The sequence below is a fragment of the Globicephala melas genome, chromosome 8, assembly GCF_963455315.2.
Source record: "Globicephala melas chromosome 8, mGloMel1.2, whole genome shotgun sequence".
NCBI lineage: Eukaryota > Metazoa > Chordata > Mammalia > Artiodactyla > Delphinidae > Globicephala > Globicephala melas.
In genome coordinates this window covers 47,570,967-47,596,992 of record NC_083321.1, presented here as the reverse complement: position 1 = coordinate 47,596,992, position 26,026 = coordinate 47,570,967, and the positions used below count along the sequence as shown (strand labels likewise).

Genomic DNA, 26,026 nt, shown 5'->3' with positions numbered 1-26,026 from the left:
TAATACATAAATAAATTAACTAATTACATCGTATGTTAGTGATAAGCACTAAGGAGAAAAATAAAGCATGGAAAGAGAAGAGGTGTGGAAATTAAAATGGCATCCCTGAGAAATGGATGTATGAGTAAAAGTCAGAGATGTGGGAGCAAGATGTGCACATATCAGGAGGAGGAGCATTCCAGGCAGTGGGACAGCAGGTGTAAAGGTCCTGAGGCAGGCACATGCTTGGTATATCTAGGTATTAGCCAGGGGCAGTGGCACTGTGGTGGGGTTGGCAAGGAGGAGGGAAGTAGTAGGTGAGGTCAGAGAGGTGATGGCAGGCTGATTGTAAGGCCCTAGAAGCCGTTGTCAGTTTTACTCAGAGAAAGATGGGAAGCCTTAAGAAAGTTTTAAGCAGAGAAGTAGTATGTTCTAACTTAGGAATAGAGAGGATCCCTCTGACCGGCATATAGAAAACAGACGGTAGAAGGGAAGGGTAGAATCAGGGAGAGTAGTGAGGTGGCTGCTGTGAGAGATGATGGTGGCTTGGACCAGAGTGATGGCAGTGGGGGTGGTGAGACGTGGTCAGATTCTGGGTAGCTGGAAGGTAGAGCTGATGGGACTTGCTGATGGATGGATGTAGGGTGTGAAAGACAGAGGAATCAAGAATGACGCCAAGATTTTGGCCTGAGCAAGAGAATAGAGGAGAAGTTTGAGGGGAATAATTAGGAGCTAAGTTTTGGATGTATTAAGTTGGAAATGCTTATTAGTGAGTCATGTGGGGAACAGACGAGGAAGCTGGACGTATGAGCCTGGAGTTTGGGAAAGATGGCTGGACTGGAGATACAGATGTGAGAGTTGTAGGCTTAGAGGGGATATTTAAAAGGAATCATCTGGGAAGGTGGTGTTGACTAGAGGAGATAAGAGTACCAGGACTGAGTGCTGGAACTCTCCATCACTAAGAGGATGGAGAGAAAATGAGAAATCAGCAAAAGAAGTCTAATAAAGAGAGCAGAAGATCCAAGCAAGAGTATTGACCTGAAAACCAAGAAGAAGAAGGTGTGTGAAAGAGGGGAAATAAACAGCTGTGTAAAATGCTACCATTGGGTCAAGTAGAATGAGCACTGATGACTGACCACAGCAGTTACATGACGTAGGGGTCATTGGACGTGATGTTGACAAGCCGTTTGGTAGAGAGATGAGAACAGGAGCCTGACTGGAGGGGCCTTAAGAGAAATTGATGGGAGAGGAATTAGGGGCAGTGAGTATAGACTACTCTTCCAAGTTTTTCTGTAGACAAGAGCAGAGAGAAATGAGTTAGTAGTCACTGGTGAGGGAAGTGAGATCAAGGGTTTTTGTTTTTATTTAAAGTTATAAGAGGACTTCCCTGGCCCTGGTGGCGCCGTGGTTCAGAATCCGCCTGCCAGTGCAGCGGACACGGGTTCGATCCCTGGTTGGAGAAGATCCCACGTGCCTCCGAGCAACTAAGTCCGTGCGCCACAACTACTGAGCCTGCGCTCTAGAGCCCGCGAGCCACAACTACTGAAGCTCAGGTGCTCTAGGGTCCATGTGCCGCAACTACTGAGCCCATGTGCTCTAGGGCCTGCGTGCCACAACTACTGAGCCCACGTGCTGCAGCTACCGAAGCCCACGCACCTAGAGCCCATGCTCTGCAACAAGAGAAGCCACCGCAATGAGAAGCCTGTGCACTGCAACAAAGAGTAGCCCCCGTTCACCGCAACTAGAGAAAGCCCGCGCACAGCAATGAAGACCCAACGCAGCCCCCCAAAAAAAGAAAACTCACATTAAAATAAATAAAGTTTATAAAAAATAATAAGTTATAAGAAATTAAGAGATAACATTGCTTAGGTGATGGGAATGATCTGGTAGAGAACAATAATTAATGATGTAGGATAATGAGGGGAGGCTTGCTGGAGGGATATCCTTGAGTGGGCATTTGGATATGCTCCTAGAGTTCAAGGACCAAGTCTAGTCTCCACATATGCATTTAGGAGCCATCAGCATAAAGATGATATTTATAAGCCAAGAAACTAGATGAGCCTACCAAGCAGTGACTTAAGATAAAAGAAGTCAAACAACTAGTTAGAGGTGAGGGAGATGAGAAGGAACGAACAAAGGAGACTGAAAAGGATTAGTTAAGTAGAGTGGGAGGAAAATCAGCAGTGTGATGGCCTGGAAGTGCAGAAAGTATTCCTGGGAGGAAGCCATGAGCCCTTGTGTGAAATGCAGCTGATGGGTCAAGTACGATGAGAACCAAGGACTGCCCATTGCATTTAGCAACGTGGTAGTTCATTGGTGACCTTGAACTGAGTGGTTTTGGAGTGGGAGTGGGTGAATGGAGTAGGTGAAAGTCTGATTACAGTCTCTTCAAGAGACAAAGAGAGAAGAGATGTTGAAAAAAGAGAATATACACTACTTTTTTGTTTTGTTGTGAAGGAAAAGGGAGGAGAAATTGATTCAAAAGATAGTTTCTAAAGAAAGGAGAAAATAACTGCACGTTTGTATGCTGGAGAGTTATAAACGGTTATAAACGGTGAGAGTTACAAACGGTGCAGAGGATTGAACTGCCTGAGTGATGTGCTTGAGTCGATGGGTTTTTCAACAGTTCAATTGTTGTCAAGGAACCAGCGCAGAGTATATGGGCCCAGGTGAGTAGATATGGTTTGGGGATCTTATAGAATTGTCCTCTGATTACTCTTCCATTATCAGTGAAAAGGGAAGCAGCAAGGTTACCAGCTGAGAGTGAGGATGGGGTAGAAGATGCTGAAGGTTTGAAAACAGGAAAGATAGAAAGTGATAGTCCAGGAGGTAGGAGATTGAATGGATTAGGGAAGTGGAGTGTGCCTGCCAGACAACATTAAGGGCCTACTTGAAGTTGGTGCTTGTGAATTTAAAGTGATAGCCACCAGCATAGGTGTGAGGTTTTTTCTCCCATCACATGCAGCTGTGTTTGTGCAGGCATGAAGAGACAGGAGTTTGTGTTTGAGCAGGGTCGTGCTTATGTATGACAATGAAAGAGTGGCAGAGTTGAGGGTGTATACACAACCTACTGAACGGGAGAAAATATTTGCAAATGATATGACCAATAAGGGGTTAATATCCAAAATATATAAACAGCTCATACAACTCAACATCAAAAAAACAACCTGGTTAAAAAATGGGCAGAAGACCTGAATAGACATTTTTCCAAAGAGGACATGCACATGGCCAACAGGCACATGAAAAGTTGCTCAACATCACTAATCATCAGAGAATTGCAAACCAAAACCACAGTGAGGTATCACCTCACACCTGTCAGAATGGATATCATCAAAAAGGACACACATGACAAATGCTGGCGAGGATGTGGAGAAAAGGGAACCCTCGTACACTGCTGGTGGGAATGTAAATTGGTGCAGCTGCTGTGGAAAACAGTATGGAGGTTTCTCAAAAAACTAAATAAAGAACTACCATATGACCCAGCAATTCCACTCCTGGGTATATATCTGAAAAAAACAAAAACACTAATGCGAAAAAAGATGCACCATAATGTTTTCAGCAGTGTTATTTACAGTAGCCAAGATATGGAAGCAACCGAAGTGTCCATCGACAGATGAATGAATAAAGAATATGGGGTGTGTGTGTGTGTATGTATACACACACACACACACAATAGGATACTACTCAGCCATAAAAAAGAATGAAATTTTGTCATTTGCCACAATATGGATGGACCTAGAGTGTGTTATGCTTAGTGAAATTAGTCAAACAGATAAAGACAAATAGTTATCGCTTATATGTGGAATCTAAAAAAAACAACCAACTAGTGAAGATGACAAAAAAGAAGCAGACTCACAGATACAGAGAACAGACTAGTGGTTACCAGGGGGAGAGGGTGGGTGGAGGGGCAATAGAGTGGTAAGGGATTTAGAGATACAAACTACTAAGTGTAAAATAAGCCATAAGGGTATATTGTACAACACAGGGAACATAGTCAATATTTTATAACTATAAATGGAGTATAACCTTTAAAACTTGTGAATCACTATATTGTACATCTGTAATTTATGTAATATTGTACATCAACTGTACTTCAATTAAAAAAACACATAAAGAGTTGATGGTGTATAAAGTGGAGTGACTAGAATGATTGAGTCTGAAATTTCATCTGAGTAAGGAGAGTAAAGTGGACTCATGGGGTGTTAAGGATAGTGAAGAGGTGGTAGGGTTAGTGGACTGTAGGTGCTCTGGGGTAGGATGATAGCTGGGAAAGCAGTGAGGAGGAGGGGGCCAAACAGAGATAATGGACGGGCTACAGTTGCTGGATGACTGTGTCGAGAGTGTGATCATGGGAGTGAGGCCCTAAGGTAGAGTGTGGAACAAGTGACTGAAGGAGACAAGGAAGAGAACAGATAGACCAGAGCTGGGGAAGTATTGAACTAACGAAAAATTAAGACAGAAGTAGTGTTGACAGCACGCCAGGAATGGAGGGAAGTGACCTGCATGAGGAATGTTTGCGATGAAGATGGGTAGTGATGGTGTAGTGGTGCAGTCGGGCACCTGCAGAGTTAAAGCTGGGGGATTTTAAAGAAAATACCAGAAGTAGTAGACCCTTAGTATTTATCTAGGCAGAAGTGTTGAAGGGATGTTTTGCAGCAATGGAATTGGAGAACTGATGATAAATATAGAAAATATTAAGAGGTAAAATAGTTGGTACGCTGATGTGAAGTAGAGAGATCCTAATTTCCAAATTTCTGGTATGGGTGCCTGGGAGGATGGTCATGTGATTTATTAGGTTTACTGTAGGATGTCCAGCATGTTTAATTTTAAATTCATCAAGTTCAAGAATATATGTGAGATCTGATGCACATGTCCAGGGCAGTTGACTGGTAGGTCATTGGGAAGAAGTTACTGGAAATCAAAGAAGGTGAGAAAAAGTTGAATTCTAAGGCCCCCTAAAAATTTGAAGGGTTTTGGAAAGTGACTCTCAATTCCAGCTATGCATCAGAATCAATCGGGGAACTTTTGAAGACACAACTGCCCTGTCCCCAAACTGACTAAATCAGAATCTTCTGTGGTGCCATCTAAAATATCTCTACACATTAGTCTGGTGTGCAGCCAAGGTTGCAAATGACGTTCATTTATAGCCTTTATGGATTGAAATTACTTTTTACAGCCCCATTGTCAAAATGGTGCTCCGACCATCTGTATAAAACCATTATAAAATATTAGGGAAGGAAATCTAAGCATGAAAATGCATTTACTATTATCATTGATTCTTTTTTTTTCTTACCGCAGTGGGACTTATCTCCAGTTATTAGTAAGTACAGCTGCTGTTGGTGCAACTAATAATAAATTCTGTAGGAAATGTAACTGGAGGATGTAACTGTAGCATCCTGGTGCTAACTAAAAGCATGGTCTTCTTTATTGCTAGGCATGTAATATGATTATCGCTTATTTTTAATTTAGGATAAGCATACTGTAAATAAAGTCTGTAAAAACTCTAACGAGGTGCTCAGCTTAGAGAACGTGTTTGCTTGATTCTTGTTGGCTGTCAGGCCTTCTTGCCAGTCTGTTCACTTCCCATCAGAAAAACCTGGGAAACAAAGAAATAGGCATGAATGAGGGGACACATTAGAACCACTTGTAACACTTTACTCAGAAAGTCTCAGGTTAAACATATTTTCAGTTCTGATGTGTTCGAATAATATGGATGTCAAATGATGGCATAGCTGAGCTAGCTCTAAAGACTTCGCACATTGTTTCAGAGGGAATGAGAAAACTGTTGTTTGCTCTTCTCTAATCTGTTCCACTGTGACTGATACTTTAGATTTAATGTCACCATAATATCCCAAATTTATAGGTCATCCTTCTTCTGGGACTTTGGAAGTGCTCTGTGTGGATTACTTTAATTTTGATGGAGCTAAAGTTCAGCATGTTATGGAATCTATTTCGGAGAGAGTCTGCAAAGAGAACTAGAAAATCCCCCAAAGTGTTTCTTTTTTACTTCCAAACGAAGCATCCATTGATCCTAGTCCACGCTGCTTTAGGGGCCATTTATGTGTGGATTACTGAGGGCTTCTCTGGGGGGAAACTAATCCCCATAGGTTCAGTTTGAGAGGATCCACTCTGCACCCAATAAAGATTAAAATTGCAGCTCTTTTCCATTACATTGTTTTTTTGATCTTTTAATTTTATATTGTCTTATGCTTCGGTGACTCAATCATAGCTGTCTTCCCAGTGCCTCAGTACGTGGGAACTGGGAAGTTAGATTGAACAGATTCACCAAACAAACGCCCTGTAGCACATGCTTTTACAGTAAAAGGTGGTGTTTTAGGGCTATGGACAGTCATCAGTTTTGATCCAGGGAAGCATATGGAGAGGAGTGGGTTTTACATAGTGCCCTTAATAGTGCAGCTTAGAACATGGGGAAATGTCAGAGGAGGATCAGAATTGGCTGTTATACTACTAGATTCTTTTCTTTAAATTTTTTTTATTTTTATTTTTTTATTAATATATACTGTAGTTGATTAACAATGGTGTCTTAGTTTCTGGTGTACAGCAAAGGGATTCAGTTATATATATTCTTTTTCATATTCTTTTCCGTTATGGTTTATTACGGGATATTGAATATAGTTCCCTGTGCTATACAGTAGGACCTTGTTGTTTATTATATTATATATAGGAGTTTGTATCTGCTAATCCCAAACTCCTAATTTATCCCTCCCCCATCCCCTCTCCTTTGTTTTCTATGTCTGTGAGGCTGTTTCTGTTTTGTAAATAAGTTCATTTGTATCATATTTTAGATTCCACACATAAGTTAAATTATATGATATTTGTCTTTCTCTTTCTGACTTACTTCACTTAGTGTGATAATCTCTAGGTCCGTCCACGTTGCTGCAAATGGCATTATTCCATTCTTTTTTATGGCTGAGTCCCTAGTATTCCATTGTATATATGTAGCACATCTTCTTTATCAATTCGTCTGTCGGTGGACATTCAGGTTGTTTCCATGTCTTGGCTATTGTAAATAGCCGATTCTATGTTAAATAATAGTAAAATAAATACAACTTTGTATTAAAAGAATGATATACTGCAACCCAGCAGGGTTTATTTCAAGAATACAAGAATGGTAAAGCTATTATTGCCCTAGTAGATTTGTTGTTTTTGTTTATAAATTTTTTTAAGTTTTGGCCATGTTTACACAAAATAAGTAACACAAGCTTCACAACTTTTCCTCAATTTATCTCCAGTCATTCCCTCCTTTAAAAAAACAAAAAAACTTTATTGAGGTATATTTTACATGCCCTATAATTCACCCACTTTAAGTGGTGATTATTTAGTAAGTTTATGAAGCTGTGTAAGCATCACTATAAATCAGTTTAAGAACAGTCCCATCACCCCAGTAAGGTCCCTCAGGTCCATTCACTGTTAATCCCAGTTCCAGGAGGCTACTAATCTACTTTGTCTCTGTAAAGTTCCTTTCCTGGACATTTCATATAAATGGAATCATATATTAAGCAATGTCTTTTGTAACTGGATCCTTTCACTTAGCACACTGTTTTTGAGGTCCAGCCATATTGCAGCGTGTGTTATTAGTTCTTTCCTTTTTATTACTGATTAGTATTCCATTATATGGATATACCACATTTTATTTATCTGTTCATCAGTTTATGGACATTTAGACTGTTTTCAGTTTGGAGCTACTATGAATAATGCTGCTAAGAACATTTGGGTGCAAGTTTTTACGCAGGTGTATGTTTTCGTTTCTCTTGGTTGTATACCTACAAGTGGAATTGCTGGGTCATATGGTAACTAACATTTTGAAGAACCACTGAGCTGTTTTCCAAGATGGCTTCACTAATTTACATTCCTATCAGTAGTGTATGAGGGTTCCCATTTCTTCCTCACCAACATTCGTCATTATCTGTCATTTTTATTATAGCCTTTCTAGTGGGTGGGAAATTGTGTCTCATTCACAATACGTTTTTGGAGAAACAAACAAACATAATCCTTCAAGTGATGCCAAAAAAGCATTGGATAGAATTCAACATTATTCTTGATAATACCTTAGGAAACTAAAAAAAGCCACTATCTTAATATGTTAAGAATGATGATGACAGTGACAGGAACAGTTACATTATAACTAGTATTATTATCAATAAATAATACATAATAGAATTTAATGCCAGATGTTGTTCTAAGCTTTTTGTATAATAACTCACTTAACACAGCAACCTTGAGGTAGGTGCTAGTGTCATCTCCATTTTACAGAGGAGGACTCCAAAGCATAGACAGATTAAGTGATTGAATGACTGCACACAGCTGGTGAGTCATGGTGCTGGAATTTGAGCCAGGCATTCTGGTTGCAAAGTCCACCCTGTTAATCCTTATGCTGTAATCTGGAGCGTCTAATCTCAGCTGGGCCCTCAGTGCCGGTTCTTCGCTAGCATTTGACCTCTTCTTTGTCCTTCTTCCATTCATCTAAAGCTCTACTTCTACTCTCAGCTTTCTACAGTTAACTGTACTTCTCAGAGGAAATAAAGACTATACAAAAAAATTAACAAAATGGAACTAAACGAAGTAGCATGGCTGTGTAGTATCTAATAAAGGTGGCATTTCAAATGAGCAGGGGAGAAAGTGGATTATTCAGTAAATGGTGTTGGAATAATTGGTTAACTCTTAGGGAAAAACACTATATTCCTGCTCCACTTCCAAACATTTTCCTGAGGTTTAATTTTTACAAAAAATAAAACCATTAAAATTCTAGGGGAAAGTATAGGATAGGCATTTTGTTTGTTTGTTTTTGTTTTTGTTTTTTTTGCAGTACGCGGGCCTCTCACTGCTGTGGCCTCTCCCGTTATGGAGCACAGGCTCCGGACGCGCAGGCTCAGCGGCCATGGCTCACGGGCCCAGCTGCTCCGCGGCATGTGGGATCTTCCTGGACCGGGGCACGAACCCGTGTCCCCTGCATCGGCAGGCGGACTCTCAACCACTGTGCCACCAGGGAAGCCCAGGATAGGCATTTTTAATCAGGATACTCTACATATGACAGAAAATAATAGCAGGGGCTTAAACATAGATGGCAAATTTTAAAATTCTCTTTTGCAAAGAGATCTAGAGACAGGCTGTCCAGGTCTCGGAGGCTCCAGGTAGTCATAAGACCCAGGTTCCTTCTGTCTTTCTATTTTGCCTTCTTTAGTGCATGGCTTCTAACTCAGAGTCACTTCATGGGCTAATAGGGCTGCTGGAATTCCAGCACTCACATTTGTGTTCCTGGGAATGACAAAAGACCCTACCTCCAACCCGAGTCTGCCCTTTTTAAGTAACCTTTCTGGAAGTGCCACTCAACACTTTTGCTTTCATATCATTGACCAGAATTTAGTCAACATGGCCTAGCTACGAAGTAAGTTGGGAAATGTCTCTTGACTTGATGTATTGTAACTTCAATACAATAGGAGTTCTGTTTTTTTTTTTTTTTTTTTTTTGGAAGAAGGAAAAAATAGATACTGGATGGCAACTACCAGCTTCTGTCATATTTTAGTAGATGAAGCCTTCCTTAGCATGACCCCAAGGTCAACAACTGTAAAAGACAAGGTTGACGGATTTTGACAAACACAACAGCAACAGTTCTTTTTTTCCTCTTGCAAAAGGCATTATAAACAAAGTGAAAACAAATCACAAAGTAGGACAAAATAGTTGCAAAGGATGACATATAATTAATATTCTTAAAGTGTAAAGAAATATGCTATTGGTAAGTAACTTGATTGCCTGTGCCTTTTGGAGAGAAGTTATCAATTCTTTGGGTTTTTTTTTTATATGTAGAGTAATGCATTATAGATAGTGTTTAATCTTATGTATACTGCAAAAAAAATCCACATTGACCTTTTAGCAAGAGGGAGCATTTTTTGTTTTGTGTGTCTTCATTTTAATTCTTTGCTCCTCAAAGGCACATTCTAGGCTCAGCTGTTAGCTGCTACCTTGTATTAATACATTTACAGTGATGGGATATTTGATTTAGGACAGTTTCAGCTAGGTTACCTGAATGCTCAAGTAACTGCCATGGTGAAAATCATCTGCTTTCAGATTGACAAGATCAAATGAGTAGCCATTCTCAGTTTAGTGCTTCATCAGGAAATGAATTGAAGTGAAACCATTAGTGGTCGTTTTTTCCAAATACTAATCACAGAATTTCAAATTCTAGGGACAGCTTTGCATGTTTTTAGTGGTTATTATAGACTGGAATGTTTTTATCTGAGTTCAGGACTTGGGGACGTTGGGAGGGGGCATTGTTTCTGGACAGATTACTTAGACAACCATAATTCTTCACAGCTTTCTGTTAATATCTCTTGATTAACAAGCAAGTTGGAGCCAAGTGATTTTGGCTATCTGGTATCCTTGGTAACCACTGTTAGATGATGAGTCGAATCAGTTAAAATTAATTTCTTGTAAAAATCTGCTTCCATGAGAAAGTATTGACTTTGATGTTTAGATGCACAAGAAATATATTTATATTAGTTGTCATCAGATGTGGAGAATATTTGTAGATAAAAACCTACAAAGCCTAGTAAATTATTCAAAAAGTAGGGAAGATAAGGGAAGGCTGCAAGGGCTCTGCCCTTAAGGACTCTGCTTCTACCTGGAAACGGAAAACTTACATAAAAATGAAGGAACCTGAGGCAGAATAGCCATTGTGTGAGCTTTTGTTCAGTAGAGGAATAGCCTTCTTTCCCTTGCATCTGGGAATGCTGTCATGACAAAGCTATTTTATTGTTACAGAAGTTTAGAAAAAGACAGAGAACACTTTTTTCCTAATATAAAATAACACAATATATATTTTAGCTCCAAGCCCATTTTTTAGTGTCAATTTAGGAAACATCTCCCTTTGGTCCTGGTGGGTGCCTTAACTGAGGTTTCTATCTGCTACAAACCACTCATTTCCAGAAGTTAACATTTTAGGGGTATTACTAGAGCATGGAAAAGCCAGTGCTGGACTGTGTAGCGTGGGCCGGGACTGCTGGTTGGTGGGGTAACAGCATTCCCATCCCCACATCTGGAGCCTGTAGCAAAGGGTGGGCTAGAGCAACCATTGTACAGAATGTGCCCTGGGTCCCTGCAGGCCACACATTTCCCTAGGGGGGCCTGGGGAGGAATGGATAGTCCCGAGATTTCAGTTCCACGTCGGATTTTGGCTGCTACTAACTTCAGGTATTCTGCTTGCTCTCAGAGGAGCTATAAGATAGAAATTTAAAGGAAAAAAAGCAGGTGCTGAGCTATAACAAGGTAAATCACAGCTTCATTTATAAGATTAGGTGCTTAGAGCCTTTTTTACCATCAAATCTACCTGTTCTACAGTTAAATGATTCCTAAATGAACCTTTCCAGGTAAAAGCATATATCCTGGGCAGTCCATGTAAGCTGAATTCAAAGTCTGCTTCCCCACTTACCAGCTGTATCATGTAGGGATGGACACCTAACTTCTTGGTGTCTCAGTTTTCTTATCTGCAAAATGAGGTATTGATGTTTATAGGGGAACTTTAAGGTGTAAATGATATGATGGATTTGTGACAGGGCCTGGCACTTGGAGCTCAGTCAATGCCAGTTCTCTTATTACTTCTTTGGGGAAAGACTTCTCTGAGTTTCAAAAACTCTGCTCATCCTTTATTTTTGCTTTCTTTTACTTCTTCCATTAATCTCTCTTCTTGTATTCCACCCATCTTCTGGTGCCCTACTCCATTACTGTTTTCTCTCCTCTTTCTTCATCTTATCCCCTTTTGATGCGTTTTATCCTCCAAACTTGTTATTGGCTCTTTTCTGCTGCTGTTTATAAGTGAGAACATAATGTAATCTAGCTATTACATGATGAGACAGTCATGTGCCGAATGCTGTGCTTGGTGCTGAGGTTATAATGAAGGAGAAGGACGTGGTCCTTGTGCTCGAGGAGATTACCTTCTAGTAGAGGATATGGACAAGTACAGTGGGCCCTCAGTATCTGCGGGTTCTGCATCTGCAGATTCAACCAACTGAGGATGGAAAATATATATTTTTTAATTCCAGAAATTTCCAAAAAGCAAAACTTGAATTTGCTATGCTCCAGTAGCTATTTACATAGCATTTACATTGTGTTAGGTATTATAAATAATCTAGAGATGATTTAAAGTATATGGGAGAATGTGCATAGTTTATATGCAAATACTACACCATTTTATACAAGGGACTTGGGCATCCGTGGATTTTGGTGTCCATAGCGGGGTCATAGAACCAATCCCTCTTGGATACCCAGGGACGACTGTGAACATATAATTATAATTCAGGGGGGCTTCCCTGGTGACGCAATGGTTGAGAGTTCGCCTGCCGATGCAAGGGAGACGGGTTCATGCCCCGGTCCAGGAAGATCCCACATGCCGCGGAGCGGCTGGGCCCGTGAGCCATGGCCGCTGAGCCTACGCGTCTGGAGCCTGTGCTCCGCAACTGGAGAGGCCACAACAGTGAGAGGCTCGCGTACTGCAAAGAAAAAAAAAAACAACAATTCAGGGAACATGTGATGAGTTACGGAAGCACACAACAAGGGGTACCTAACTCACACTTGGTAGGAATGGTGTCTAAAACTGCTTCCCCAGAGAAGAAATAAACAAGCTCTGACAGGTTATGGAAGTGAGAGTTTAAGCACAGCATTCAGAGGAAGAGATTTTTTTTTTTTTTCTCCCTATACGCGGGCCTCTCACTGTTGTGGCCTCTCCCTTTGCGGAGCACAGGCTCCTGACGCGCAGGCTCAGCGGCCATGGCTCACGGGCCCAGCCGCTCCGCGGCATGTGGGATCTTCCCGGACCGGGACACGAACCCGTGTCCCCTGCATCGGCAGGCGGACTCTCAACCACTGCACCACCAGGGAAGCCCCAGAGGAAGAGATTTTAATAAAGTATATGCAGAGGCTCGAATCCTTGAAGTGGCGCATGACCTTAGGGAGCCTGAATGAGTTTAGGGTTGGTGGTGCTGAATTTGGGAGTTACAGTGGGGGATGTTTATGCGATGAGAGAGAAAGTTAGAAAGGTAAGTAGGGGGTCTCGTTAAGATCCTGAATTTTATACTAATGGTAATAATGATCTATTTTATGATGGAATCCATAGGGCATGGAGAACAATAGGGGGGAGGTATAAAGGAAGTCTGAGGTTTCCGATTTAGGCAGCTAGGTCTTACAGAATGCAGAAGGAGCAGTTTGAGGGAATGAGAGAGACCAGCTGGGTTTTAGAAATGCATGTTTGAGGTATGTAGTAGTTGTAAATATGGGTCTGAAACAAACAAGCAATTTCAAATCTTACTTTGAAATTATGATAGTGATTGCTTTTGTTATCCCCAACTGTTTTCTTTTGTTTTCTGGCATGATTCTGATGCTTCTGCCTGTCCTTACATTTTGGTGTGCAGAGTTGGGTACTCATAGCTCAATTATGTGTATCTAAGAGGGATCAAAGCATAAGAAGAACATAGTTGAGGTGGAGGAGAGAACCCAGTATGCATTTCCTGTGAAGGCAATTAGAATAAAATAATGAGTGTTCATCCTCTGGTATCATAGGAATTGTTTAGAGGAACTTGGAAGTTGGCTGCTTTCCAAGAAGCAGAAGTGCCGTTCTAAGAGAGCTCCGTGGCCAGAAACATGGGCTGATTGACGGTGATCCCAAGGGAAGCGTGTGAATGAGGGTTTAGAGGTGAATGCTGAAGTAAGGTCTTGTCCTGCCTAAACGTAATCTCCAAGATGAGATATGTCTCTAAATCAACTAATTTCATGTACGAGACAGTTGTGGTTTTGTTACTGCTGAATTTATCTAAAAATGTTTGGAGTCTATTTTTATTTCTGTCTTGTACGCCCTTTGAGATAAAGTCCTATGGTAAGTTTATTCCCTGCTGGGCTACGTAGAGCTGCCTTTCATTAGTCAAAGCTTGGTTTCTCTTTTGCTTCCAGTGGAGCCCTCTCATTCTGATATTTCAGGATTTGTTGACCAAATCTGTGTTCCTGTAGATCACACCAGTCATGGTTGTATAATCTTTGCTCGTATCTCTCCTAAATTCATATTTTCATGATGCTTGTTTGTCTGGTTAGTTTCTTCCCACACAGCTGGGCTCTCGTCTTCATCACTTACTTGTGTTTTCCCTTTCTTCACCTTTCACGTCCTACCTGATGCACAGAACCGGACCTGACTTTGAATTTCTGGGGCCGACGTCCTGTGGTATAAATGGAAGAATGAGGAGTTTTCTCTGACAGGATGCAGCGGTCACACATAAGGCCACCTTCTCAGGTAACCTAGAAGAGGCTTCCTGACCCCTTCTTTATGGCCAGGCCCCTCAACTGACAAACATTGTTTGTTTGTTTTGCTTACAGCATCTCATGTTACACCTGGTCCCTCACAAAGATTTGGGAGAGCCTCCTGAAGGTTCTTGCAGCCCACTGGAGCGAGGAATTCCTGGTAATCTAACAGCTCCATCCTGGCCTTGTAAAGTCCAGGTCACAGGCTGGAATTAGTTCCAGGCAGGGTCGCACAAAGCCACCTGGCAGAGGGTGCTATTCCTCTGCTCCAGTTCAGTGCACGCCCCTTGCCTGCCAGCTCTGCTCCAGCTGACGTCCCCTGACTTGCTAGCTTCTGGACTTTGCCAGTGTAGATGTTCTCTCTGCTGCCCATCACCTCTCCTAACGACCTCTCTCTCTTCACAGCCACACTTCTCCTAAGAAGTCTTATACTTGCTGGGTATCCTTCCCACCTTCTTCAAACCACTCCCCTCCAGTTCCCGCACATACCATTCCTCTGAGGCTGCTCTAACTACAGTCGTCAGTGATCTGCTAATTGCTGATACCAGCAGGCCACATTTCAGCTGTTGGAATGCTGCCGTTTTTGAAAATGGTGATCACTGCTTCTTCCTCTCTTGAATTCTGCAACACTGAATCTCATTCTTCTTCCTCCCCTTCGTGGGTTTCTATTCTTCTTCTTGCCCCTTAAATGTCGGTGTGTTTTTATTAGTTAGCTTGACCACTGCTTTTCTCACTTTTTGCACTTCTACCCAGTTGTCCCTTCCACTCTCAAGATTCGCCAGCCTCCAATATGCTGATGGTTCCAAACCCACATTCTAGCTCAGCTTCTGCTGAGCTTCAGACCTGTATAATTAACCGCCTCCTGAATATCTCCATCTGGATAGACAAAAGTCATCTCAAATTCAACACGTCCAAAACTGGAGTCATCCTTCTGGCCTTTACTCTTGATGTTTTTTGCCTGAAATATTCTTCACAAGGTCCCACAAGGCTTGCCACTCTCTTTGTCGATGAGTCTCTCTGCTCAATCAGCACCTTTTTTCAGAAAGCTCCCATAAGTACCAGTTTTTCCCCTGGCTTTATTTTTCTTTGGAGGACACGTACCTGGATTTATATGACAGATTTTTTGCTTGTTTACTCTTCGCCTCCCTCCTTAAGAATGTAAGCTCTGTTTACCTGTCTGGTTCACTATTATGTTTATAGCACCTGGACCAATTTCTGGAACATCGTAGGTGCCCAAAATTAAGTGAATGAATAAATATCCCCCAACCCCAGACCGATTTCTGTACTTTTTTATCTTGATGGGTGACACCACCCCCATCTCCAGTCACTCACATCAGAAACTTGGGTGTTATTCCAGAAACGTCTGCCACGGTCACCACATCCCTGCCTCCCTTTGTCCAACAGTCACCAGTTCCAGCCAGTGTTCTCTCATAACTGTTTCTCAGATCTGTCTCTCCACTCCATTTCTGTGCTTACCACCTTATTTCAGGCCCTCAAACCTCTGTCTGGGAAAAGGAAATCACTGCGCACTGTTGGTGGGAATGTTAATTGGTGTAGCCACTGTGGAAAACAGTATGGAGGTTCCTCAAAAAACCAAAAATAGAACTACCATATGATTCAGCCATTCCACTCCTGGGCATATATCTGAAGAAAACGAAAACACTAATTCGAAAAGTTACATGCACCCCATGGTCATAGCAGCATTATTTACAAAAGCCAAGATGTGGAAGCAACCCAAATGTCCATCAACAGATGAATGGATAAAGAAGATACGGTATACAATGGAATATTACTCAGCCATAGAAAAGAATGAAATTTTGCCATTTGCAGCAACATGGATAGACCTAGAGGGTATTATGCTTAGTGAAATTAGTCAGACAAAGACAAATGCTCTATGTTATCACTTATATGTGGAATCTAAAAAGCAAACAAATGAATGTATATAAAAAAACAGAAACAGACTCACAGATATAGAGAACAAACTATCAATGGGGAGAGGGAAGGGGGAGGGGCAAAGCAGGGGTAAGGAATTAAAAGGTACAAACTACTATGTATAAAATAGATAAGCAACAAGGGTACATAGCACAGCACAGGGAATTATAGCCATTATTTTGTAATAACTTTAAATGGAGTATAATCTATAAAAACATTGAATCGTTATATTGTATACCCGAAACTAATATAATATTGTATATTAACTAAACTTCAATTTAAAAAAAAACCTCTCTCTGGTATCATTGGAGTTTCTAATGTGCTTCCTGTGTCTGTTCTTTTTCTTTTTTAAAGAAGATACCTGTTTTTTATTTTATACACACACACACACACACACACACACACACACACACACACACACACACACACACACACACACATACACACACACACATCACCTGTCTATCTATCTGTCTTTCTATGTGTCCAGGACATCCATCCATCTAAATTTTCTGTCAGGATATTATTTGTATTACTGACCCCCCATTAGAGTTTCATTTGGGGAACCCTAATTTGGATCTGACAGAGGTACTCCTAGAGTCACAAAATTCTCTCTCCCAGTTACTAGTTACTGCCTCTGTTCTTAACCACCCAAACTGAGCCTCCACAGAAGCCAAAGTGGTCTTTCTAGAAAGCAGACCTGACCCTGCTGCCTTCCTTTGTAAAGTTCTTCAGCATCCCAGACAGCCAGAGGATCGTATCCAAGCTCCTTGGTGACCTATGAGAGGTGAATCCAGTCCCACAATGAGCCATCCCTTGCTTTACACGAACAGTAGGCTGTGCCGTGCAGTTGCTTGCCTCCATACTTAAACTGTCCTCCAGCCTACCGTGACTCTTCTCCTGACCCCTCTCTTCCTGGGGATTCTAACTCATCATTCTTTTAACACTTTCCTCGGGGTCTCTTTCACCCGGTTTCTCCGTGCTCTTCTCTCTGTCACTGTTCCAGCACTTAAAACGTTTTCTGTCCCTGCATCTGCCTCCTTCATTTGATGGTGAATGCTTTGTTGGAAGGGCTGTGTTCTATTCGTCTTTCTATTCCCCTCATCGAACCAGTGACTGAAGCATAAAAAGTACTTGATAAATGTTTGAGTAGATGAAAGAATGAATGAATGTCTAGTTACATGTTTCTGGCTGAATTCTGGTCACTGTCATCAAGTTATGGCACAGAATTGCATTTCCAAAACCTAGAAGATATTAGTGTAGTCTTCAGAATGGGAGTTCCTTGCGTGCTCTGTGCTACAGGACATCCTCCTTACACTTGTCAGAAAGTGCCCATGTCTAGCCTTCCCTGTTGTCCTTTTAAAACCAAAAATCAGCTTAATAATAACTGAAAATAAAAAATGACCATTGGAAGATGACATCCATTTGTTTCTGGGTCTTATGAATCTGAAGGGTTTTCTCAAGAATGGAAGGACATTTTTTTGCAATAGTGAAGTAATTTTATTGGTATTGTAATCTGTATTGCGTCAATCACATGGGCAGTATGGCTTAGTGGATAATACCTTAAGGATTTAGAGTATGCTTGTTGAAAGTTACTGTTCCTTCCCCCAGAGTACATACTGGATTAGTGTTTTCAATGTGAAAACAAATATTTCTGTTGCAGAACTTCATCATCAACTTGTTGGAATTCATGCCCAGAATATTTTGAGTTGAACAGTTCTGATTCAGTGGCATGGAAAGATTCACTAAGAAGGACACTGTGCCAGTGATGCTATAAACTTGTTAAAAGCTAGGAATGCTGTACTTTATTTTAATGGCAGAGAAAAGCCAGTCCCAAACCGAGCTAAGTTCTCAAATCTGCACAGTGGTTTAACTCTGTTTTACTGAGTTCTGAGAATCCGCAGCAGCTTCCTGGCTACACGTGGACCTAAGGGTTGAAACTGAAGCTGCGCCTTACTCCACGTGGAACCAGAGCAACAATACTGGTATCATGTCAGAGGGTGATTCTTTATCTTATAATTTCACTTGATATTATATTTGACTTGAACTGTAGTCAGATTCCAGATAGCGCAAGAGGAATGAAAAACATAAAGGATCTTTTAGATTCTCACATTCTGACTCTTAAAAGTGGAGAAGAGGAGGAAGACCCCACCAGCATGGAAATTAGTGCCAATGAGCACAAATTTAAAGGGTTATGGGCACACAAATGAGGGGACCGGGCAAATACACATCTAGGAACTTTCAAGGGGCATATGCCATGAAGTTATTTTCAGGAATGCTGATGAGAATTAGTTCTTCGGAAACATGCAAAGAATGATCAGAAATGTATTAATTTATGTTCAAACCAAGAAGGAAGACATCTCCATGCCTGGGGAGAGGGAGTGATAACAGATGCCAGGAGACATCCAATGGAGGCAGGAACAATGCCAAAAGATAGAGTTGGGCAGGTGGCCCAGTTCTCACAGTGGAGGATATGTGGAATCTAGAAATTCAAGGCTTGCGAGCTTGGTGTCCATCCCTGGCAAAGTCTTAAGCCAATTTAGCAGATGGTTTGTGAGCACCTAGGAAAGAAAAGGTGCCCCAGAGTTGGCTTATTAAAACCAAGTCATGGTAAACTTCCTAGCCTTCCATTGTTGGTAGTCACCCTTGACTTCAACAGGATTTTTCATGAGGCTGCTTATGATAACCAACGGAAGTCCTTTTTTTCACCGAGAACAAAGAAACCAAGTTGGTGAAAGGGTTGGGGTGAGGTTCATGTCAGTTGAAGAGAAAAGCCAGGGAGGAAGGAAGGTACCTCCTGGTGGCCACCATGATGGGGCAGTTTAGAGTCTGCTTAAGAAAGGAGTGGGGAACTTAGATAAGCTACTATGTTCGTGTTTGAAGTGTCTCATAATACTGCATTTCTCGAATTGAATCCCGGGCCACTTGCCTTCAGAGACGCCTGGGGGTGTTTATTTAAAATGTAAATTCCTGAGCCTCACCCAGAATCAGGATCTCCGGAGGCACAGCCTAGGAATCTATACTTTTAACAAGCTTCCCTGGCAATTATCAAGCACACATAAATTTCAGAACTATTGCTTTAAAGATAAGATCATCTGCTGTGAAGAGCGTTACCCTGTTAGAGGAGTATAGGAATTATTTAGTTTTATATGCAGTTTAATTTTTTATATGATTGTGGCCCAGAAGTTTCTGATCTTCCTCTATATCTCATTGCTCAGGGTCAAGCCCAACTCTGTTGCCATCTGGTGACAGCCACTCATGCTGTAAAAGCAGGACTCATGAGGCAAATCTTTCGTGCACAAAATGGTAATTTTGCATCAGGTCCAGATCTTATATAAAGAGCAGTGAGACATATTGGAAGAAACTTAATTCAGTAGTTTCTTGAGAAAGTTAGTCTCCACGCCCTCTGAACTGAGGGCAGCAGTGTCCTGCTACCTGTATGACAACCAGTTCTCCAGAGTTAAAAATGTATGCATAAATATACACACACAAGTTTATTATAAATTTCACTGATATAAAGGATGTGTACCATACACTTCATAATTAAATGTACACTGCAGTTTACTGATTACATTACAGTTGATTCTTATAGAATGTTTGTCTTGATTTCTGTCAGACTTCTGTATCCGTAGCAAACTTTGGCTGCAATTGACAAATTAGCATAGCTCCAGCATACATGGTGGTTGATAGTTTCATTTATGTGAACAAGTAAGGTAAAAGTAAAGCAACAGCAACACCTCATAACGGCACCCATTCATCAGTAATGTGAGCAGCTTCTTTGTTGAGTTATCGTTTTTAGAATACTGGAAGAATTTATCTTCAGTCTTTTGTGCTATTCACAATGTAATGGCTACAGACATGACACACTTTTAATCTGTGTTATTGACAGTGTCTCCACCACTTTCTTAAGACGAGTTCAACAAAATAATAAGGCCTGATTTGTGGTGTTTGAAATATCTGTGATGTAAATTTTCCCACCATAGCCCCTTTCAGTCTACCAACATGATGTCACTGAATGCAGAGCTGGGAAGAGATGTGCAGAACCACATCACTATATAATAGTTATTTGCACCATACAGATACAATATACATAAATCACCTTGAGAGCACAGATAATTGTAAAATGTAGTCAAATGAGTAGGAAATGGTGACTTTTGAATGTTTATTACCTTTGTTTTCAATATCATTTATATAATTGTAAGTTTATATAATTTAATTTTTAAGTAATGGCTATGTTTAATACCAAGCTCTCAGAATTCCTGAAAGTTTAGCAATTGGCTCTTCTGAGCTGCTGTGAGCTGGCTCTAGCCCTCTACTGAACAGGGGCAAGTTTTCTGAGCTTGTAGACATGTGACTGGATGCATCCCTGCTTTTACACAGGAGCACAGATAGAATATTCAGGCACATTTTCATATTAGCATAAAATGCAGCTCTTCTGAACTAGAGCATAGCGGGAACATGCCTGACAAATGTGTCCTGCCCCTGGGCATCAGAGTAAAGAGGAATTCCTAAACAGATAAGGTCAGATCCAACAGAACAGGTTTCCCCTGTCATGTCTGGGAAACTATTTATGACTCATGTTCTTTGCCAGCTCTGTGTTTTGCATCAGTAGACATTCTGACATGTAAAGGTACCTCTCTTGTGTTGCATCCTACTGATTTCAGCAAAACTGTTTTTGATACTTTGACACTCTCCATTCAAGAAGTCCTTTCAAATACAATTATGATATTATTGTTTCTTACTTTTCCATTTTTGTCTACACCAGCTTGTAATTAAAATCTGATAGCAGCCTGGCTGTGGCCACTAGACTAGATTTTTTTATTCATTTGCCTAAAGCCAGATATAGAATTTATTTGCAGTTTGTAAGTTCTTGGAACTGGAAGTTTGAGGCTATCTGCCACATTTGAAGATACTAGGATTTGACCCACACTTCTGTAAATTCTTATTAAAGCCGACAGTGCTGTGGAAAGTTGTATTTTTGACAGAATTTTTGGATAGTCAGGTTGTAAATAATATGCCTCCAATGCACAGTCATATTCTTTCTTCCTATTTTCTGGCTGTTATGCTTACAAGCAAATTGTGCATTTCATTCTGTGCTCCAAGAGCATTTCCTGAGGTGTGTTTGAATTTCCCACTGTAGGGACCTGAGCTCTATCAATATTTTCTGTACTGACCCTTGTAATTATAGCACAGGGACCTTCTTAAACAGAACTTTGCTTACCTAACGAATATAAACACAAAATTGCCTTAGGCTGTTAATTGTTCTTTCCTGCTGTGGATATTGGTTGTGTAATCCAGCAACTCAACTGCTGTTTCGGCCATGAGAGATCTTCTACAGTCTCGCAAATACCTCCTCAAGTTAAAATTTTTATGGTGTCCACTGACTCTTACTTTGAGCAAGAAAGCGTCTTTCCTAATACTGTAGTAAAAATACACATTTATAAAGTGAAAAAGCAACTTTTGGCATAATATAAAAAGAGTAAAGTGAAACCAAGCAATCTCTTGGCTGGAGGGAGACCCCAAACCTGTTTCACAGCATTGATGCCATCTTTCTATTTTTTCTTTTCAAGCCGAGCCGCCATATAGAGAAGCTCTCTTAGTATGTGCAGCTGATTCCATGGTTCAGGTTCAGAGCAAAAAAAATGGAGCCATGGTGGAGGGCTTGTATAAAATACCCTTTGGCCAGGTGGGTATTGGAGTGTGAGTTCACAGAGGGAGGCAGGTAGGCAGATGGCAGGCTAGGCACCCTGAGCGAGCTTCACGTGCCGGTTGACAGGCAGTGCCTAATTAACACTTGCTCCCGTGCGCACCTCCCGGGGCACTGTGCACAGGCACAGATCCGGGGGCTCCTGGGCAACCATCTGGGTCCTCCACCCCAGGGTAGCTCATAGGCAGTGCTGTGGGAAGTTTTGGAATGCAGAAGCCCTCCCAGTGCTTTTGGTGTTTTCTGGCATCTGTTTCAGTTGAGACAGAGCCCCTTCTGGGCCCTAATGATCCTCATTAGTCAGAGTTGGGGATGTTTCAGCTTCCTAATTTAAAGTATGTTTTCTTTATTTATATTTCCTTTAACATCTCCACATTTTATTTTTAATTTTAAGTATCCAAGTAATATATACACAATGTTTAAAAAAATCACACAATACTGAAAAAAAAGAGAAAGGAAAGTTCTCTTACCTGTGGATCCACTCTCAGAGGCAACCATTTTCACTTAATCTTTTTCAGTTTTAGGTTTCTGGTAATTATCTCCATACTATAATAACACTTGTACTTCAGGTTTTTTTATTTACGAACTTCACAATATTTGTAAACAAGATGAGGAATTTTCCTATCTCCAATCTTTATTCATTATGTTATTTTGAGTTCTTTTGTTGGTTACATTTTAGACTCTAAAAATATTTTTTAAATTTCCATTGCCTTTTGTATAAGCCTTGGACATTATCTCTGGATCTTCTACTTTGTAAAATGAGGATACTGGCTGGCTTCTATGCTGTTATAACATTCTGTATTATACCTATAAAGTCATCCATGTTTTGTCTATATATTAATTCCAAACGTTACATGTCCACAAATGGTGTTTTATGGTACAGTTGAAGCTTTCTTAACCAGCTTCCAGTTATCTAACTAGCTGTAATTATCAGAGCTTTCAGTTTCTTCTAGAAAACATTGCAGTAAATATTCTTACAGGCTGAGTGCTCGCAGATAGCCGGCTATTCACTGCTATTCCCTTTTATTCCTGCTCCCATAAATTAAGCTGAATGCTTACAAAGAAGCAGTTATTTTTGTTCCACAACTTGTTTATTCTGGTTGTACTTATTATTGCGATTATATAATTTAATTAAATATTATGTATACTGATGAAATATAAATACTAAAAGAGACTTGTTTCTGTGAAAACAGAATCGAATGCTTCTAAGACTCAGTAAAGGCCTTATTCTTTTAAATGGTGCTGAATGAGGAGTGGAGGAGCATTTATGAAAGGTTGAAAACAATGATAAAAATCTGGGGCTTCCTTGGTGGCGCAGTGGTTAAGAGTCCGCCTGCTGATGCAGGGGACACGGGTTCGTGCCCCGGTCTGGGAAGATCCCGCATCCCGCATCCCGCGGAGCTGCTGGGCCTGTGAGCCATGGCCGCTGAACCTGTGCGTCCGAGCCTGTGCTCCGTAACGGGAGAGGCCACAGCAGTGAGAGGCCCACGTACTGCAAAAAAAAAAAAAAAAAAAAAAAAAAAAACTAAAAGGATTCTCAGATTGCTTCACAAATATCTTTAACTTTTTATTCTACTTTAAACAAACTCAAGCTGAGCGCAAACTGCATTATGGGTGTTTTTGATGTAAGAAAGACAACACAAAACTATAATCAAAGAACTCATATGCAAAGAAAAGAACTTCACCCTATACCAAAGAATTGGTAACTTAATATTTTAGGTTAGAATAAAATGTTTACGTTAAAATAAGATATTTCAAGTATAAGGGGGGGTGGTTTTTTCTGTTAAGTGACTTTTTCAATTAACTGGTACCAGCACATTAGCTAAGAGTATTATTAGCTTCTACTGTTAGAGTACGGTGATTAAGAATAGCCTTCAGCAACTTGCTTTACCTTTGTGTACCTAGGTTTCCTCATCTGTTAAATTGTGATAATCATAGGGTTTTATGAATTAGCACATAAGTGATGCTTGTCACAGCATTGGCATTTGTTAGGCACTCAAAGGTGGAGCTACTGTTATTGCTATTACAATTTTGTGATTTTGTAAAAATTAGTAACTACTGAGCCATGAAGTGTGATTGGACCCTCGGGAAAGGAGGCACAGTTTTATATTGTTAATCTTGTGCTTCCTGAAGCATTCAGTTTCTGTATTCAGAGTCTTCAGCTGTAGACTGTCAATTGTTCAAAATCTGGTCATATTTTAATTGGTTTGATATTTGACTGTTACTTTCTTTTCTGGCATTTTGTGTTTCTTAGACTATTTTATAATATTTTCTATTATAAAATACTTAGGATGTTTTATAAACAAAGAGAAGCATATTTCTAAATTATTAAATATACCCAGTCTCTCAATCATACATTTGATATTGGGAACCCACTTTCTTCTTGATGGTATTCTTCCTAGGAGTTCTGCTTCCATCTAAAAATATTCTCTAACCTACACAGAGCTGATGTCCTGGGACCCCATACTACTGGCACTTAAAAGTTAGGTACACTTTTATTCATTTCCCTACTTGCTCTTTCTTCAATTCCATTTTTTTTTTTTCATTTAGCTGGAGTACATCGTCAAGTAAACTTTTCGGAAGACGGGCATAGGATATAAATAACCAGTCCTTGCGTTTCTAAAAACGCTTTTATTTTGCCCTCATTTTTATGGATGATTTGGCTGAGCATACATTCTATAATGAAAATCATTTTCTGTTGGAATTTTCAAGGTACTGTTTTATGGTCCTCTTGCATTATAGAATTGCTTAAAAGAAGTCCGAAGGCAGCCTGCATCTAGATGTCTCTATGGCGCTCTCTCCAGCCTTCGGACTTTGAAATTTCACCACAATGTGTCTGGGTGTATGCCCTTTTTCATTCACCTTGCCCAGCATTTCCTGAGACATTTACTGTAATCAAAAACCTTATGTCCTTTCAATTTGGGAAATGTTATTTTATCTTTATGAGAATTTACTGCCCTCTGTTTTATCAGTTTTATATTTTGGGTGGCCTTCTAGATTAATCCTCTGTGTTTCCTAGCTTCTCTACTGCTTTTTGTCTCTGCTCTACATTCAACTTTGTCTTAGAAGGCAGACATCTACCGTAGAATACTTTAGTATGGGTAAATCTTTTGTCTTCTCCTCCCACTTCTCATACTTTTTTCCCTTTACCATCATTTCCACACCCTCCCCCTCATCTGACTGTGGAGTTTGAACATTAAGAAACAAGAAGACACCACAGTATGAGTTTACTCAAGCCGTTGGATTATGTTACTACCTCCTCAAGGGACCTAGTTGTCTTAGTCCGTTTGGGCTGCTGTAAACAAATTAGCATAGATTGGGTGGCTCGCAAACAACGGAAATTTATTTCTCACAGTTCTGGAGGCTTGGAGTTCAAGATCAAGGTGCAGGCAGATTCGGTGTGTGGGGATGGCCCACTTCCTCATAGAAGGTGCCTTCTCTCTGTGTTCTCACGTGCGTGAAGGGATGAGGGAATTCTCCTGGGTCTCTTTAATAAGGGAACTAACCCCTTTCGTGAGGACTCCACCTCCTAATACCATCACATTGGGTGTTGTTAGGATTTAACATATGAATTTTGGTGGGGACGCAGACACTCAGTCTATAAGCACAAGCTATCCCTAGACCCTATTTTAGGGGAATTTTGAGGCAAAAGATCAGGTGGGTTTCTCTCTCCTTTCAATGCCCATATTAATTTAATGTTTCTTTTTATATGTTCATAAGTGGAAGCTTCAGAACTCTGTGACGAACACTAGTCAGAAGAGGTTTTCAGCAGAGTTCACTTACTTCTTCTCAAGATAACATTCAGTAGTAACTGGATGTAATTATCCACATTGACTCCTCAGTGCACTGATGTTGTGAATCCTTGGGATGTGAATCCTTAAGGATGTCTCAATCCTTAACTGTTCAAAGATGTGAGAAGTCATTGAGTGACTCCCTGTCTTAGAAATGGGTCAGACTCCTCACTCATAACATTCTTCACCTTGAGATAATCTGCACCCTTATTTTATACCTAACTTGATTAATAGTGATGACACCTAATTGTAACTTCTTCTTTCTCATTTTGGGGCAGTGAGAAAGGGGCTCCCTTCTAGTTTCTAACAAATTATAAAGCAG

At 40.6% G+C, this 26,026-nt stretch overlaps 1 protein-coding gene across 6 annotated transcripts in view; it reads left to right on the top strand.

The window, feature by feature from the left end:
- Positions 1-26,026, top strand: part of LOC115839534 (synaptotagmin-9) — a 265,953-nt gene that overhangs the window by 11,175 nt on the left and 228,752 nt on the right. The window contains exon 1 of one of the 6 annotated variants that reach the window (XM_060303559.2): positions 14,171-14,269. The exons of the other annotated variants lie outside the window; for them this stretch is intronic. The gene's annotated coding sequence lies outside the window, so the exon portion shown is untranslated. Of the gene's footprint in view, positions 1-14,170; positions 14,270-26,026 lie in introns of those variants that run through there. 6 annotated transcript variants of the gene reach the window in all.